The sequence below is a fragment of the Anser brachyrhynchus genome (assembly GCF_964034855.1).
Source record: "Anser brachyrhynchus genome assembly, chromosome: W".
NCBI classification, from domain to species: Eukaryota; Metazoa; Chordata; class Aves; order Anseriformes; family Anatidae; genus Anser; species Anser brachyrhynchus.
In genome coordinates, this window is record NC_137704.1 from 22,119,141 (window position 1) to 22,133,254 (window position 14,114).

The 14,114-nt window shown below is 44.3% G+C and overlaps 2 protein-coding genes across 12 annotated transcripts in view; one reads left to right on the forward strand and one right to left on the reverse strand.

Annotated features, from left to right (window-relative positions):
• Nucleotides 1-14,114, forward strand: part of LOC308184747 (uncharacterized protein) — a 370,719-nt gene that overhangs the window by 297,379 nt on the left and 59,226 nt on the right. The gene's annotated exons all lie outside the window — the stretch shown is intronic.
• LOC308184713 (SET-binding protein-like) overlaps nucleotides 1-14,114 on the reverse strand; it is a 317,153-nt gene that overhangs the window by 80,171 nt on the left and 222,868 nt on the right. The window lies entirely within an intron of this gene.

Genomic DNA, 14,114 nt, shown 5'->3' on the forward strand with positions numbered 1-14,114 from the left:
AGCAGAAGGCAGTGTAAAGGTACATTTTACCTGGTACAAATCAGGATGCATGTTTACTGCAGTCTTAGTCCTGCCCTCAGTTTCGCTCCACTGAGCCTCATATCTTATGAATCATTGCTATTACTCTGGAGCTGGTTTCCATGAGGGCTTTCATCTTTAATGTTTTTGTTCCTAACAGACTGGTCTTATTTCAACTTTCACTTCCTGTGGCAGGATATATTTGAAATATTATAAAGTTAAAAATAAACAAAAAAAAAGGAGATGAGTTTCTGAAGTGTAGATGGTAAGAATATTTACTCTTACACTGGGCGAGAAATGAAGGAATATAAATTTGAATCACAAAGACAAAAGCCAATCTGTTAATCAGGGGGAAGGAGGAAGATGTGCATTCCACAGACCCAGTGTGACAGTTTCTTCTTCTATGTGCCTTCTTTTCAATGTTCTTCAGATGGGATGCTAGACAAGGTAGATACAGTATGGCAATTACTATGTTCTTATGAAATGTGGTAATTGAATAAAACACAGAAGTGTAGTACATCAAGTTGACACATGCTTATAGAAATACATGTGGCTTATCAGTCTTTATGGCAACCGGATTTTTCTTGTTTGTGTGAATTTCACAAACCACATTTTAAAAAAATTCCTTGCTCCTCCTTTTCTTTTCTTCTTCTTCTTCCCATCCCCCTGTTCAATTTTGTACTATTTTCTAGGATCTTTTAAACCAAGATTATACCCCACTGGCAAATTTTCCTATAGGAGTGTGATAGTCATCAAGAAAACAATATCATTTGGATGAATTAAGACTCCCTAAGGAACCGCTGTAAGAGCTAGAAAATCTATAAAGTTCTTACTGAAAGGTAATCCAGCTTGTGCTTTGGTCTTTTAGAGTAAAATATTAGGGTTGCTTTAGAGATTTGGAGTATTTCTAGTCAAGGAAAAGGGAGCATCACTGCTTTCTTAGGCTATCAATATATATTTGTGAGGCAACAATAATTCTTCCAGTGAATTTCATGTTCCCATTCAAATGTCTTTACTTGTTTTAAACAAGGCAAGAATTAAAAAATGATACTACACTGACAACTAAAAATAAAGTAGCTTGGCAACTGAGTTAAAATAAGTACTGCTGCTAGCTTGATGTAAATAGGAGGGAAACCATATCCTAAAAATGACTTCTATTGCTTCTGGGCATAGCCACCCAGGGGAAGAAATGGCACCTGCCCTTCTTTAGTCATTTACCGGTTCTGGGGGAAAAAATCTCTGGAGAGCAAATCCCTATCTGTAGAGAAAAGGTCAGTCCTGCTCTATTTCTGTCTTTGGTAACCCTGCATAACTTCGTGGTTGACGCTGCAGTAAGAATTACTGACGCTCATACACGATGCATTAAAGTCTGTTGCAATTAGCTGCTTCTTGCTCTGACACTGACCTTCTGGCATTAGCCCTCCCTGCACCTTGGTTTATCTGCCCATAAAATGAGGGTAAAGATACTGACCTCTCTTGTAAAACCAGTCTGAGATTTACTGCGGAGAAGCACCCTGGACAAGCTAGGTAGAATAACACCCAGTAGCATGTGTACAGCCAGCACAAACTCCACTGTCTTGGCAACTCTGGTTGAGAGATGCAGTCTTATGAGATTTGCTTTTGTCTGAACTTGACTCAGAAAGGCCAGTTTACACGAGATACCATTGGCCACCAGACAGTTTACATCGGTACAATTTTACTTGGCCTTCAAAGCATCTCCTATCCCCTGAATTAGCAATTGCTCTTGGGGGAAACAGTATATCATATCTTTGATGAGGACATAAGACATAAGGATGATAATAAGAGAAGTGATGATGCTTCTTAGTTACACTTACGGCTTGGAAAAAGGAGTATTCTTCTGGCCATGGCCAAAGGTCATTAGTTTGGTCCAATTTAGTGGACCAAAGACAGGGCAATGCCAGGGGGCCAGATGGCAATGCCAGGACCCCTCTTGCACTGTGAGGAGCAAGAGCAGCTGCCCAGTACTCTGTTAAGCACATGAAAAAAGCTGCCCCTGGTGTAGGAGGCCTGATGACAGGGCCATAGCAGCCACCTGGATGGCCATCCAGCCTCCTTCTCCTGAGGCCACCTATTTCTGTTGACTAGCTGAACAGCAGCATCCCTTGGGTGTTCAGTGGCATCACCCAGACTTACACTGTTTTGACGTAAATATTCTCCTTCTCTCTTCTCCCCCTCTCCCCCTCTTAGCCGTGAAGCATCAACCTGTGTTTCACTTACCAGTGAATGCAAAGTGCTTAGCAAGTAAGTTTATAGCATTCTTCATGAAGAATTTACATATAGAGAAAATTAAATTTGACTTGCAATCTAATGAGCTATTTTGTAATTTAATGAAATGGTGTGACCTACCAAGGGACTTGGTCCAAAGAGTTTTGTGTGCTAATCCGATGCTAGGCACACGGGAGGACTTCAGGGATACCAACTTCTCTTGGGTGTCTTGACCACCACTGAAACTGCAGTGCTATAATTAACACCAGTCATGCTAGTGAAATGGAAGACCAAAAGCTACCTGTGGGAGTATAGTGCTCAGGATGAGCACCAGTGCCAGCCAGAACTATCACTAGGGAGTAATTAGGTCTTCTGCAAATCCTAGCAGGACCGTCACATCTCCAGCTACCTTCTGGCACATCGCACTTAAACGCTGAGTGCTGAGTAACTGAGGACTCCAGTATAGATGGGATAACATTGAGAAACAGGGGGAAAAAAGAGAGAGAGAGCAGCACTCTTGGAATGAGAAGCAATGTCTCTTCCTCAGAACATTTTACCCTGTGTAAATATATCAATGCTATTTGCATTTTAAGTAAGCTTCTGCATGATTCACAGTGAATCAGAGGAAGCAGCTGCCCCGCTCTGTGCCCAGGTATGGTGTGAAAGTAAAGCAGAAGTGCCATCTAGTCATAATAATACACTTCATTTATAGACCTCATTTCATTTCCAACATCTCAAAGCCTTTCAAGCATTAATTAATTAAAATCTTGCAACAGCCCTTTGAGTTAAGCAAGGACTATTATATCATTATATTTGTAAGTAAACGTGGAGACCCTGGAGGCTAGATTGAGACTGCCTGCTTTAGGCACTCAATTTAGATGTTGCAACACCTAAAAGAAATAGGTGCTTGGCTCCAGCAGAATGATTCACATCACTTAGGGCAGGTGCCTACGCAAACTACACAAGTAATGCAGGCTTGGATGCCTCTGAAGCAGCACCCAAGCAAAACTCACACGTTTCTCCCCTGACTGGTGGTGAGCTGTGGTGCCTCCATGGGATGACTTGGTGTGGCTGCACACAGCCACGCAGGTGGAGGCACCGGGAAACATTATTTTCAGGGCTGCGGCTGGGTAAGGACTTAATGCAAAGCTCAGCAGTGTGCATGCTTGCCTACGTGGGATTCAAAATGCAAATTCCCCTCTGAAAGGCAAGCACCTGTGCCATGGGGTAAGTGGGAGGAGGAAACACAAGATATTAAAGGTTTGAGCACTAATCTGGAAATTGGAAAAGTAGAGATGCAGGCTGTTCTGCCCGAGGGGGCTCACCCCAGCATCCCCACTTGCCAGGGCAATACCAGGCTACAGGTGGGGCTGGGGTGGTGGCTCTGACCCCTCCTGCCGCAGCCCAACTGCTCAGCAGCCAGATAGGTAAGATGCGGAAGCTAGAGCGTGTCAGCCCAGTGGAAGGGGAGGTCTTTTGCCTGAAAATCTTCTATTTTAGAGCTCTGACAGATGAAAGGCATGAGAACAGCTAGGTCAGGGGACAGGTAGTCCCTCATGTCCCAGGCTTAGCTGGCACTTAAGAATGCCCAGGCATTCCCACACTGCTAAACAGACTTTTTCCTTGTCCCTCTCCTATATCCTGATATCCAGATCCTCAATGCTCTGCACTTGTTAGCTGGCCATTAGGGAGCCTTTTGTTTCATCTGAGAGGAAAGCTGGCCATGGGCAAGAAGACAGTGTGCTCCAGGTACAGTACAGACATGCACTGCACAACCTTGGCTCTCACCTGGTGCAACATTGCAATGCTAGCCTAAAGTCTCCAAACCCCCAGAGTCCCTCTAGTCACTTCCCAGAGTACAAAGGAAGCAGGTGGCTGCAAACAGCCCCCATTCTGGCATCTATTTTAGAGTCAAACAAATAAACAAATCAATAAAACTGAAGAGGGACATTGCCCAGTGGAGATCAGGATCAGCATGGGTTGGTCTGTCCACGCCAAGCACTCCCAGCTCTCAGCTGTGTGAACGCAAGCCAGCCTGTAACAAGCAGACCAGAGGCGAAGACTCTCTTTCTGATTTGGCCCACAAAAACAGTATAAATATGTCCCAAATTTGTCTTGTTGAAGTGTTTCATGCTAGCTGAATGTCACCTAAAACCAGTGGTTTTGGTCGGACTATGACTCAACGAAGTGGGCCCTTTTCGATACCTGGGGAAATATTAGCTCTGCACCATCATGACTCACAGGTCTGACTGCTGGGAGCTACACACCTAGCTGCTTTGAGCTTTCAGCCACTGAACATGTGTGAAACCATATGCTTATGTGCTTAAGGTACTCTTAAGTCTGAAATGCATGGCCCAGATTAATACACATGCTCAGTTTCTCTGGGATGTAAGTGCTACTTCAGATCAAACAGCCATTCCCTGGTACTTAGACACTCCAATTCACTCACGTGTGGACTTCAGTAGACTCATGGATGGTCTCAATCACATCCACTGACTTATTCAGACTCTGCACTCAAGAGTCCTTAATCTGGGCTTGAGCCTGATTTATAATCATTTTTACCTGCTAGGGGTCTCTTTAATCTCAGCAAGACTCTTTCCCGATTAGCAGGAGAGATGGAGAATTTGGGTTAACACATTCTGCTCTACCCACTCCTTAACATAAGAGTGGCTCCTATTAGTGTTTTAGCAGTTGTCCTTTTATGCAAGGACTTGCAGAGCTGACTTGACTAAACTTTTAATGGGTATGCTTCTAGTGTGGGAGGAAACGTTAAGCACTGCTTATTGTTACTTAGAATTACACACTGAAATGCCGTAGCTCTACCCAGAGTTCCCAGGCATCTAGCTACTTGACTATCTACCACAGCACACCGTATCACACCTACGATCTTCCTTACTGCCTAAAGTCATGTCATGATGCACAGTAGGAGCCAAAGAATGCTGGGTGTGCAAAATGCATGCATTGCTTCAGATTGCAGCGAATTCATTTAACAGATCAGGCAACAACCAGTAATTTCAGTGCAGCAGATTTATCTGCTCTTCTTATTTACCAAGATGGTGTCTCGCCAGATCAAACCAATGAAATTGCAACAGATAGCCCAGCGCACCAACAGCAGCCAATATCTGCCAAGCATCGCGGAGAGGCAGCCCTTTAAAAAATGTTCTGCCACATGTCTAGCGCTCAGTCTGCCCTGTTGGAAATAGTAAAGTTAAAGTTTTCCAGTGTACTTGGCTGAGTCAGAAGCGCTTTTGGGCAGTCATGCACAGGTGCACGTATTGACTACCCTGCTAGCAGCAACTTTGGCCCCACCGTGCCAAGGGAGATTTGAACAAGTTTCCCACCTCAGCTCCACCCTCAGCTGAGGTGGGAAAATTGGCCAAAGTGGTTTTGAGGTTTTGTTAAGAAGCAAAACAGGAAATGTGCATGAATCCGGAGTTTAACTATTTTTTGAACTTCTTGCTCTCCCAGAGTTTTTTTTTTTTTTTTAATAGAAAATAAACAAACATCAAAATGACAAATATTCTGCAACTGAACACGTCCCAGGCCTGGGATAAGCCCAAGCATTTATCAGTGCAGACTGGACTTCAGGCAGCGAAGAGATCCTAGAATAGTCCAAGGAATTTTTCTTTTCTTTTTTAAGCAAACCATGCATCTCAAAGTCTGTGTCAACTTACTTAAGTGCTCTTATGCCAAGTAATCAGAGCTGGCACAGAAAACAACACTGCCTGTTGCTCCCTTCCCTGCCTACACTGGAAGCAAGAAAGGCCGAAGATGCAGAGCTGAAATGTCAGCTTGTGCCCTCTGCAGAGACCTCGTACCCTCAGAGGAAGGACCACTGAGGGGCTCCTAAAAAATCAGTGAAAAGGACAACAAGCACATCAGTGGGGTAGAAGCCAGGGTGATCCTTCAGGCAGAGAAAGAGTTAATTTGAGAGCTACAGGCACTGCTCAGTTGATGGCATGGGTGAGTAAAGTCTCCTTTCTCCTGAAGCAAGGAGCACAAGCCTGGCTGTCACAGTGTGCCGAGCCCTACGCGCATTCCTGCTACCAATGCTGAGGGTATCTGCTGCCCTTGCACTGCCCTTGTCCCTTTGGTCCCCAACCAAAGAGACAAGCCAGGCAGCCCAGGAGTGGCAAAGCCTTTCCATCACTGCTGGCCCCAGCATGGGACCTAATGCTAAAATCCTCCAGAATGGGAGCTGCAGGCTGCCCTGCTCCTCTCCTCACTGGCACGCTGCTGATTCACATACCGTGATACCACTGGGAAAAGTCTACCTAGATGCCTCCACCACTGTTTTTAGTGGTGTATAACACCGGATTTGGGTCGCAGTCTGTGATCAGATATGCTGATGTCATTCACAAGCAACCTCACTAAGACCTGCGAGTTACTCATACATAGAATAAACCTTGGCTGTGCTGTATCTTGCCATTGGGATCAGCCAGGAGAGTTCCTCACAGTTTGCTCCTGGTTTATTTAAGCTGCCTGTGTGTGCTGCAGGAGGCATCAGCAATGCTTTAGCTGCTGCTGCAGCATCACTCTGACGTCAGCACTTTTATTTGATTTTCTGTCACTGTTCTTGCAGATTAAATTTCAACCAGTGACCCATGGCTTGATAGCTCATTAGCAAATCCCTCCAAGCCATCCAGTCCTGCCCTTGCCTGACAGTTAACTCTGCATTGCACACACTCCTGAAGCCTCCTGAAATCAGTGCCACCCCATGCAAAAGTTTGGTCAAGCTAAGTGCTGCTGAAAAAGCCCCTGGGTATTCCTGCCGATCTGCGTGCCTTCTGTGACAGATCACTACTGTTCCTTATTATGAATCCTTGCATCCTAAAACCTCCTCCATGGTCAACACTTTCCTTTCTCACCCTTCCCCTCAGCCCTTTATCTATAGGGGAATTATTCTGATCTCCTTCTTAGTGAAACCTTAAAACAAGGAACTCTTGCTCTTTTCTTGTTTGGTATCATTGCTGCAATACGGTAGGTGAAGACAACTAGGCTAATTCTCTTTCAGCTTTCTTTTGCTGTGATAGATGAATATAAACTCTTGGTAGGTGGTGGGAACAGAAAAGCCTCCCCAGAGCATGCTCAGGAGGTCACGGACCCCAACTCTCACACTTGCAGTTGGGCTGGATGGGATGTAGGTCACCCTGAGTGCATGAGGATCCAACTCACTGCAGATGTCTTGAGCTCAGCTCTTCCTATGCCCAGACTTGTATCACAGTGACAGGCAGGTTAATAGTGAAGATACAGCAATTGCTTCATTTTACTTCCTCCATGGATCTAAACAGACCTCTTGCCTTGTACTTAGATTATCAGTGCCTTCGAGTGGGAAATAATATTTTTTTATAGTGGGTATAGTCCAGAGCTATAACATACTTTTTCTTCTAACTCTTCTTAAGGCTGCAACTTAAACAAGTACCCACTGTCAAAATCCTAGCCTGTCCTCTCCCTCCAGGATAATGAAATCTCTACAGATGCCGAACTGAGGCTGGTTGCAGCAGTTTCTGTGGCACGGGGCAGGTAGAGCCTGGCTGCATGGACTCTGGCCACCAATGGGACGCGGGACGCTTCCCAGCCCCACACCCTCATTTCGCCTCAACAGAAACTTCTCTCCTTTGGGGTTGAAGTCAACTTCACCGACTTCAGTGGAGAGACATTTGATTTATGTGGGTACAAGAAGAGAATCAGGCCTTGATTCTTTATTGTCTTTTAAAGCCAAGAGCCCAGCAGAAGCCAATTGTGTCTGACATGAAGCTGCTGCACACCCAACATAGAATCTGCACAATTCCATAAACCAGCAGTAGTCTAAATAAAAACTTCAAACAAGACATTCTGGCATTGGCCAGAAAGAGTGAAGATAAATAGCTGGGAGCAGCCAAGTTGCAAAGGAAGAACTGCTTGACTGTTGGACAGAGAGCAAAGTGAGAGGCAGAAATTAGGCAGGGTGCTGGGAGGCTTGCAACACTCCCAGAAAGCAAAGGGGTCACAGCATTTAATTTGATGAATTCATCACTGATCCAAAAGACTTTGTACTGAGCCTCAGGCAGCGCAATAAACATACAGTCATTAAGAGAGGAAATAAAAGATTGGTTGGGTGGTAAGTACTCCAGCTCCCTCTCCCACTCCAGCTTCCCTCGTTTCTTCTCTCCTTGGTCAGTGCAAACATTGGAAACAACACAGTAAGAAAGCGGCAGTGTTAAACAACGACAACAAAACCCACTGTATTTCAAATGCCTTGGTCAAAGCACATTTAAGGAAAGCTTTGACTAGTTTTCCCCATCATTCTTGTCTTCCCTTAACAGCCCATTCCTCTAGGAACTGCCGTGGGCAGGATGGAGCAACAGCCACACCACTTTGGCCTCCTCTCCCCAAGACTGGCAGAAAACAATAAGGACATTTCTCCTAAGGGGGCTGGATAGCACTTTTGGAGGTCATTTCAGTAGTTTTGGTTGTACGCACAAGCATCCAGGGGGCCAAACAGATGTTTTTATGAATGTAATTGTATTTACAAATAATGGGATTTTGTAAAGCTCCGATGCTGAGTTTTATGGGCCAGATGGTATAAACACTCACCCTGTAACTGTACAGGGCCTGTCCCTCCCCACCTGACACAGGGGGAGGGAACAACCCCCCACTGGCACTGGGACTGGAAAACTGTTGAAGCTGCCTGAAGCTGTGTAGGGGCCTGGGGTGTCAGAGGAAACCATTGGCAGAAGCCAAGCTGGGAAGAGGAAGGGTGACGAATGCTCCACACGTCCCTGGCAAGTGAAGTTCGCACCTGGCTCTTCTCCCATCCACTTCAAGTACTCACCATGGCTCTCTGCACCAGGATACTGCTTTTATCCCCCTTTTCCAGACAGATGCTGAGGTTTAATCCTGTTTAGATATTTTCTGGAGTCACGTGAGAAAACTACGATACGTAAGATGGGTCTCCAAACATCAGTCCACCTCCGCGTCTGTGCATGCACTGCCACGTGCCACCTAGGTGCCACTGGGTCAAATCTTGCTACTGAAGAAAGGAAGGTGACTTATGCATGTGTTTGAATCGATATTCGATGAAATTTGTTCACTCCCCTAATTCTCCTTTCTCCCCGGTTGTCCCAGTATGTAAAGGTGCATCCATGAGCATACACACAAGACCCGGTCAGGATAGACATTCATAGTGTGTCTCTGGGATGGTCAAATGAGAAAACTTTAATCAAATACAGTGCTGGACCCATTTCCACTATTCCTGAAATATATTCACTACAGAATAATGAACCAACCCTGTAACTCTGGATCTATAAAAATATTATTAATGGAAAATAATATACAAATATCAGCAAAGTTTGTTTACTAAGGCAGTTGACTACTCTTATTTGTCTGGGTCTTCCCTATACATTCAGAAGAAGAAATAATTTTACTCACTACTGAAAAGTAGTAAAACTTTGGGTGATTAAAGCTTCATGATAATGGCCCAGAAGTGCATATGCTGTTTCTGAAACAACAACAAAACCCTTGTGGTGGCTTTGCCAATATTTCACCATGTTTGTTTTTGCTCATAGCAAGTCCTGTTTTAAATCACAATAACACATTTGACTTCTGAGAGAGGATGACCAGAGATCTATTCTGTGCTGCATGGAAATGGCCCATTCCAGCAGAAAACTGAGCCGTGGAGGGGAGTTTTGTCAAGGAAGAAAGCTCATCTGGATAAATGGCACTCCTCAGCAGCGCGTGGTTATTTATAAGTATGTTTGTACTGACATCAGATTAATGCTGTTCATCCACTTGATTGTCACTTCTCCCCTGTTCCAGTATTCCTCCTACTCTTCCTTTGGAAGGTTTAATCAACCAACGTAAGGCTTTTTAACAGGAACAAGGACACTTTCAAGATAAAGACATTAAAACCAACTTTAAGCAATCACAGCATAGAGTTGTGCATTTACTGAATGTAGTTTGTTATGTATGTACATACACGTGGCACAGCCTCTCTTCCCCCCTCCAGTCTTAGGGCCAAACACTACTCACTGTGTGATGCCCATCCTTCACCTAAAGCTGGTGAATTTCCTTCAGTATTTCCTTCAGACTTAAACCAGCACCATACAGACTAGCTGAGAAGGAAAGGTCAAGTCAGAAGAAATTCATTCACTGCTGGACCTTAGGGGTGGAGTGGGTGGGGGGGGCTTGTAGGAAAGTTAAACATTAACTTGTAAAGCACGTTTGTCATGCTAACTATCCAGCATTCAGAGACTGGTGGTTACTACCTTCCTAATAGCTGCATAGGATTAACTTTATATTCCTGGAAATTTACTGTGCATGTTATCTGTGCTATATCTGATGAAACCCATGTACTTATTAGCTGATCGTTCAGCCATGATGCCTAACATGCAAGCAAGACACCCTTTGTTTGTATACCTTTACCAAGGACAAAGACAGTGGGATCAAGTGCACCTTCAGCAAGTTTGCAGATGACACCAAGCTGAGTGGTGCAGTGATACAACATAAGGAAGGGATGCCATCCAAAGGGACCTGGGAAAGTTTGAGAACTAGGCCCATGTGAACCTAATGAGGTTCAACAAGTGCAAGGTGCCAGCAGTGTGGGCTTGCAGCCCAGAAGGCTGATAATTCCTACTCTTTTCCAAGGCACAAGTTATCGCATTAAGACTGCTCATCATCAGTTCAAGCCTCTTCTTCAGCACCACGTATGAAAGAGAAGCAGACTGACATGCTAGGAAGCTGAGGAATTTGCCATGTGGACCTCTTTCAAACACAGCTCTGCTCTCAGTCTCCCCAGCCCAGCTGTGTCACCAATCTGTGGCCTCTCCCTTGGTCCCTCACCTGGGGCTTTAGCATCAACTGGCGAGCAGATGAAAGGCTCAGCCATCTAGCTGTGCACAGTGCCTCAGGTCATGGAGTGCCAGAGGGGACCCAGTGTGCTGCAAATGCATGAGGTGCACCTCTGGCTGTGCAGAGCAGAGGGAAAGAGTCAACTCCAAGGCTTAGTGCACAACACAGCTGGAAAGATCTCTTTAAGGATGTGCCTGAGTGACAGTACAGGCTGTGGCAGGGCAGGGTCTGAAGCATCTGCTGCATCCTTGCCTACAGGCCTGACCAATGCCACAAAGTAGTCATCTGCAGCAGCCAAATAAACAAGTAGCATTCATTTAGGTACCATTAACCAGTCTTTTTAAATACAGGAAGGTTGGGTGAGCACAAGGAATCTTGAAAAAAAAAATCTGAAAAATGCAGTAGGAAGAAACAAGTCACGGGGAAAGGATGGGAAGGAAGGAGAAGAGTTATTAACCAGTGTTTATGAAAAGGATCTCCAGAGCAATGGTGGAGAAACAGGCAGTGCACCTGCATTTACACTGCACTTTTAACTTCAAGAGGTCCCAAGACATATCAAATGAGCCAGAGCTCACAAGGTCCCCTCTAGAGAATGCCCAGGGACAGCCCAAGCTGGTGCTGTGCAGGGAATGGGACAAGCTTGCTGCAGCCAAGCGAGGTGGTTAGTGGCACTCCCTGCGTGGGACCTGGCCCTCTTGCAGAGATTTCCAGCTCCTCCAGAAAGAAAGTGTAATGGCTTTTCCTAACCTTTCTAGATCACAAAATTATACACAGGCTTTAGGGTTATATGGCAGGGCTATTTGCTACCATATGCATCGCCAATGCATAGCATCAGGGGATGCTGATTTTTACAGAAATGGCTAAGTGCTGTTATAACACAGGTAATAATGACAAAAATAGCAGCAATACAATGACACCTGCACCAGCACACTACAACAAAGCTAACTGCAAAGCCTCAATGCTGAAGAGCACTAAATGGTCCTCTCATAGCTCTTGTCACAGATATCTTTACACAGGGTTTTGCTCCATATTTCATCTCCAACAACATACCATGAAGTTGCAAATGGCATTCCTGAGCATGCCAAAATGCCCATGCAGTACAGATAAACACTGAAATGATGATATAAATCTATTTTCAGCTTTCATCTGAATATTTAGGATGTCTCCTCTTATCTCTGTTACGTATTACTTTTATATTGTGAAACTAATTGTGAAAGATGACAAATATGGGATGGCAGGAACAATCAGGCTACGGAATTGCCTCCTGGGACAGAGCCGTGTTCTCATGGGGTGCCTTTTTTTTTCCCCCCTCCCTTTTACCTTTTATTTTTATGATTAGACAATCACTGTTTAGCCACCTCAGGGAAATGCAAGGTGAATTAGGAGAAAAAAGGCCAAGGTTATAATGGAAAAGTTTAATCCCTCCTCAGTGGAAACCAGTTAATAGCTATGGCTAGACTGAAGTATGGACCTCTGTTGGGAATCCCAGTGAAGGTCAAAGGCAGAGAGGAAAAAAGCTGCATGGAGATCTTAGACAGTCATAAGCAGACAGATGTTCCTAGGCTTTAATGAGCAGTCTTGGCTCCAGGCCTTTCTTGGCAGAGTTGTTTAGTTTTAGTATTTTTCCTTGTAGTGCAAGGTATGGCTCTGGTTATCTGGCTCTGGTTAGTTAACTGCTGATGATTTTTCCATCTAAATAATAGTTTGACAATGAAGAAACCAGTTCATAATCTGTGACATAATGGATGAATGGCATGGAGAATGGTATGCAGTTGTAATCATGAAGAACAAAAAATAAATAAAAATAATAATTCTGGTTTAAATGAGAACCAGTTTTACAAGTTTAAACAGCAAATCTGATGAAGCTCCTATTGCAAGTTCTACCACTCCAGCTTATGTTTTTATTGTCATGGACAATAAACAGAAGGAAAATGACAGGAAATAGACTTTTTCTTGACAAATTATATTTCCAAATCAGCCTGGTGGGGATAATGCCCCTAATTTGGAAACTCTTTTGGGTTCACCAGTGCTGAGAATTTTTTCTTGACAATCTGCTGTGCCTAAATGAAATATGTTAAATTGGGAAAATAGGCTCAGCAAACATCTTCTTCTCGGAAGTGAAAGAGGCTACAAATCCAACTGTTATCAGACTGTGAAATCAGTGACTTTCAGTGGACAACTGCAAAAAAGCCCCATCAAAAATTCTGAAGACTTTTAACCCTTGTTTGCTGGGACACAGCTTCTTTACTGCAATAGCCACCACATCGCTTGCCGGAGAAGCATTTTGTTATTTGACAGGCATGTAGCAACCCTGATGTAGCCAGGGACTGAATTCAGTCTCTTCCTACGTTTCAAAGTGTCTAATTTCTGGGTGTCACAACTGGTCTGATATAATGTGATATTGTGAATGGGAATGTTTCCATAGGATAAGCTCTCATTTTAGACTGCTTTTCATTATAATAGCACAGACCCTGGTCTCGGTGAAGGAAATGGAAATGTCTAGGTGACTTAAGTATGAGCAGACCTTGGATCTCAATCAGCTACAAGTCAATAACAAAATTAAGAGCCTCACATTGGCAGGTTATACAAATTCCCTGCTCCCTCTGTGCTCTCTGCTGATTCTCTTTTCTTTTTGGAGGCTACGAATTATGTTTCTTTGAAGCTCTTTTTTAGCACATCAGAATCCCATTCATTGTTGGTTTGTTCAGTAAAGCTCACCCTTTTCCAGAACCAAGTGTGAAATCTGCTTTGTGATAAATATCTGATGGTGCAGGAGCTCTGGGCTTGCTCCCAAGCTAAATTCACTTATAATACAAAACACCTGCCTCTGTGCCATCACGAATGCAGCTCCCTATTGTAAAGTACAATTCAGTCTTTCAGACGAGATTCAGATTCACAGAATCACAGAATCATCTAGGTCAGAAGAGACCTCCAAGATCATCTCGTCCAACCTCTGTCCTAACACTAACAAGACCTCCACTAAACCATATCACTAAGCTCTACATCTAAACGTCTTTTAAAGACCTCCAGGGATGGTGACT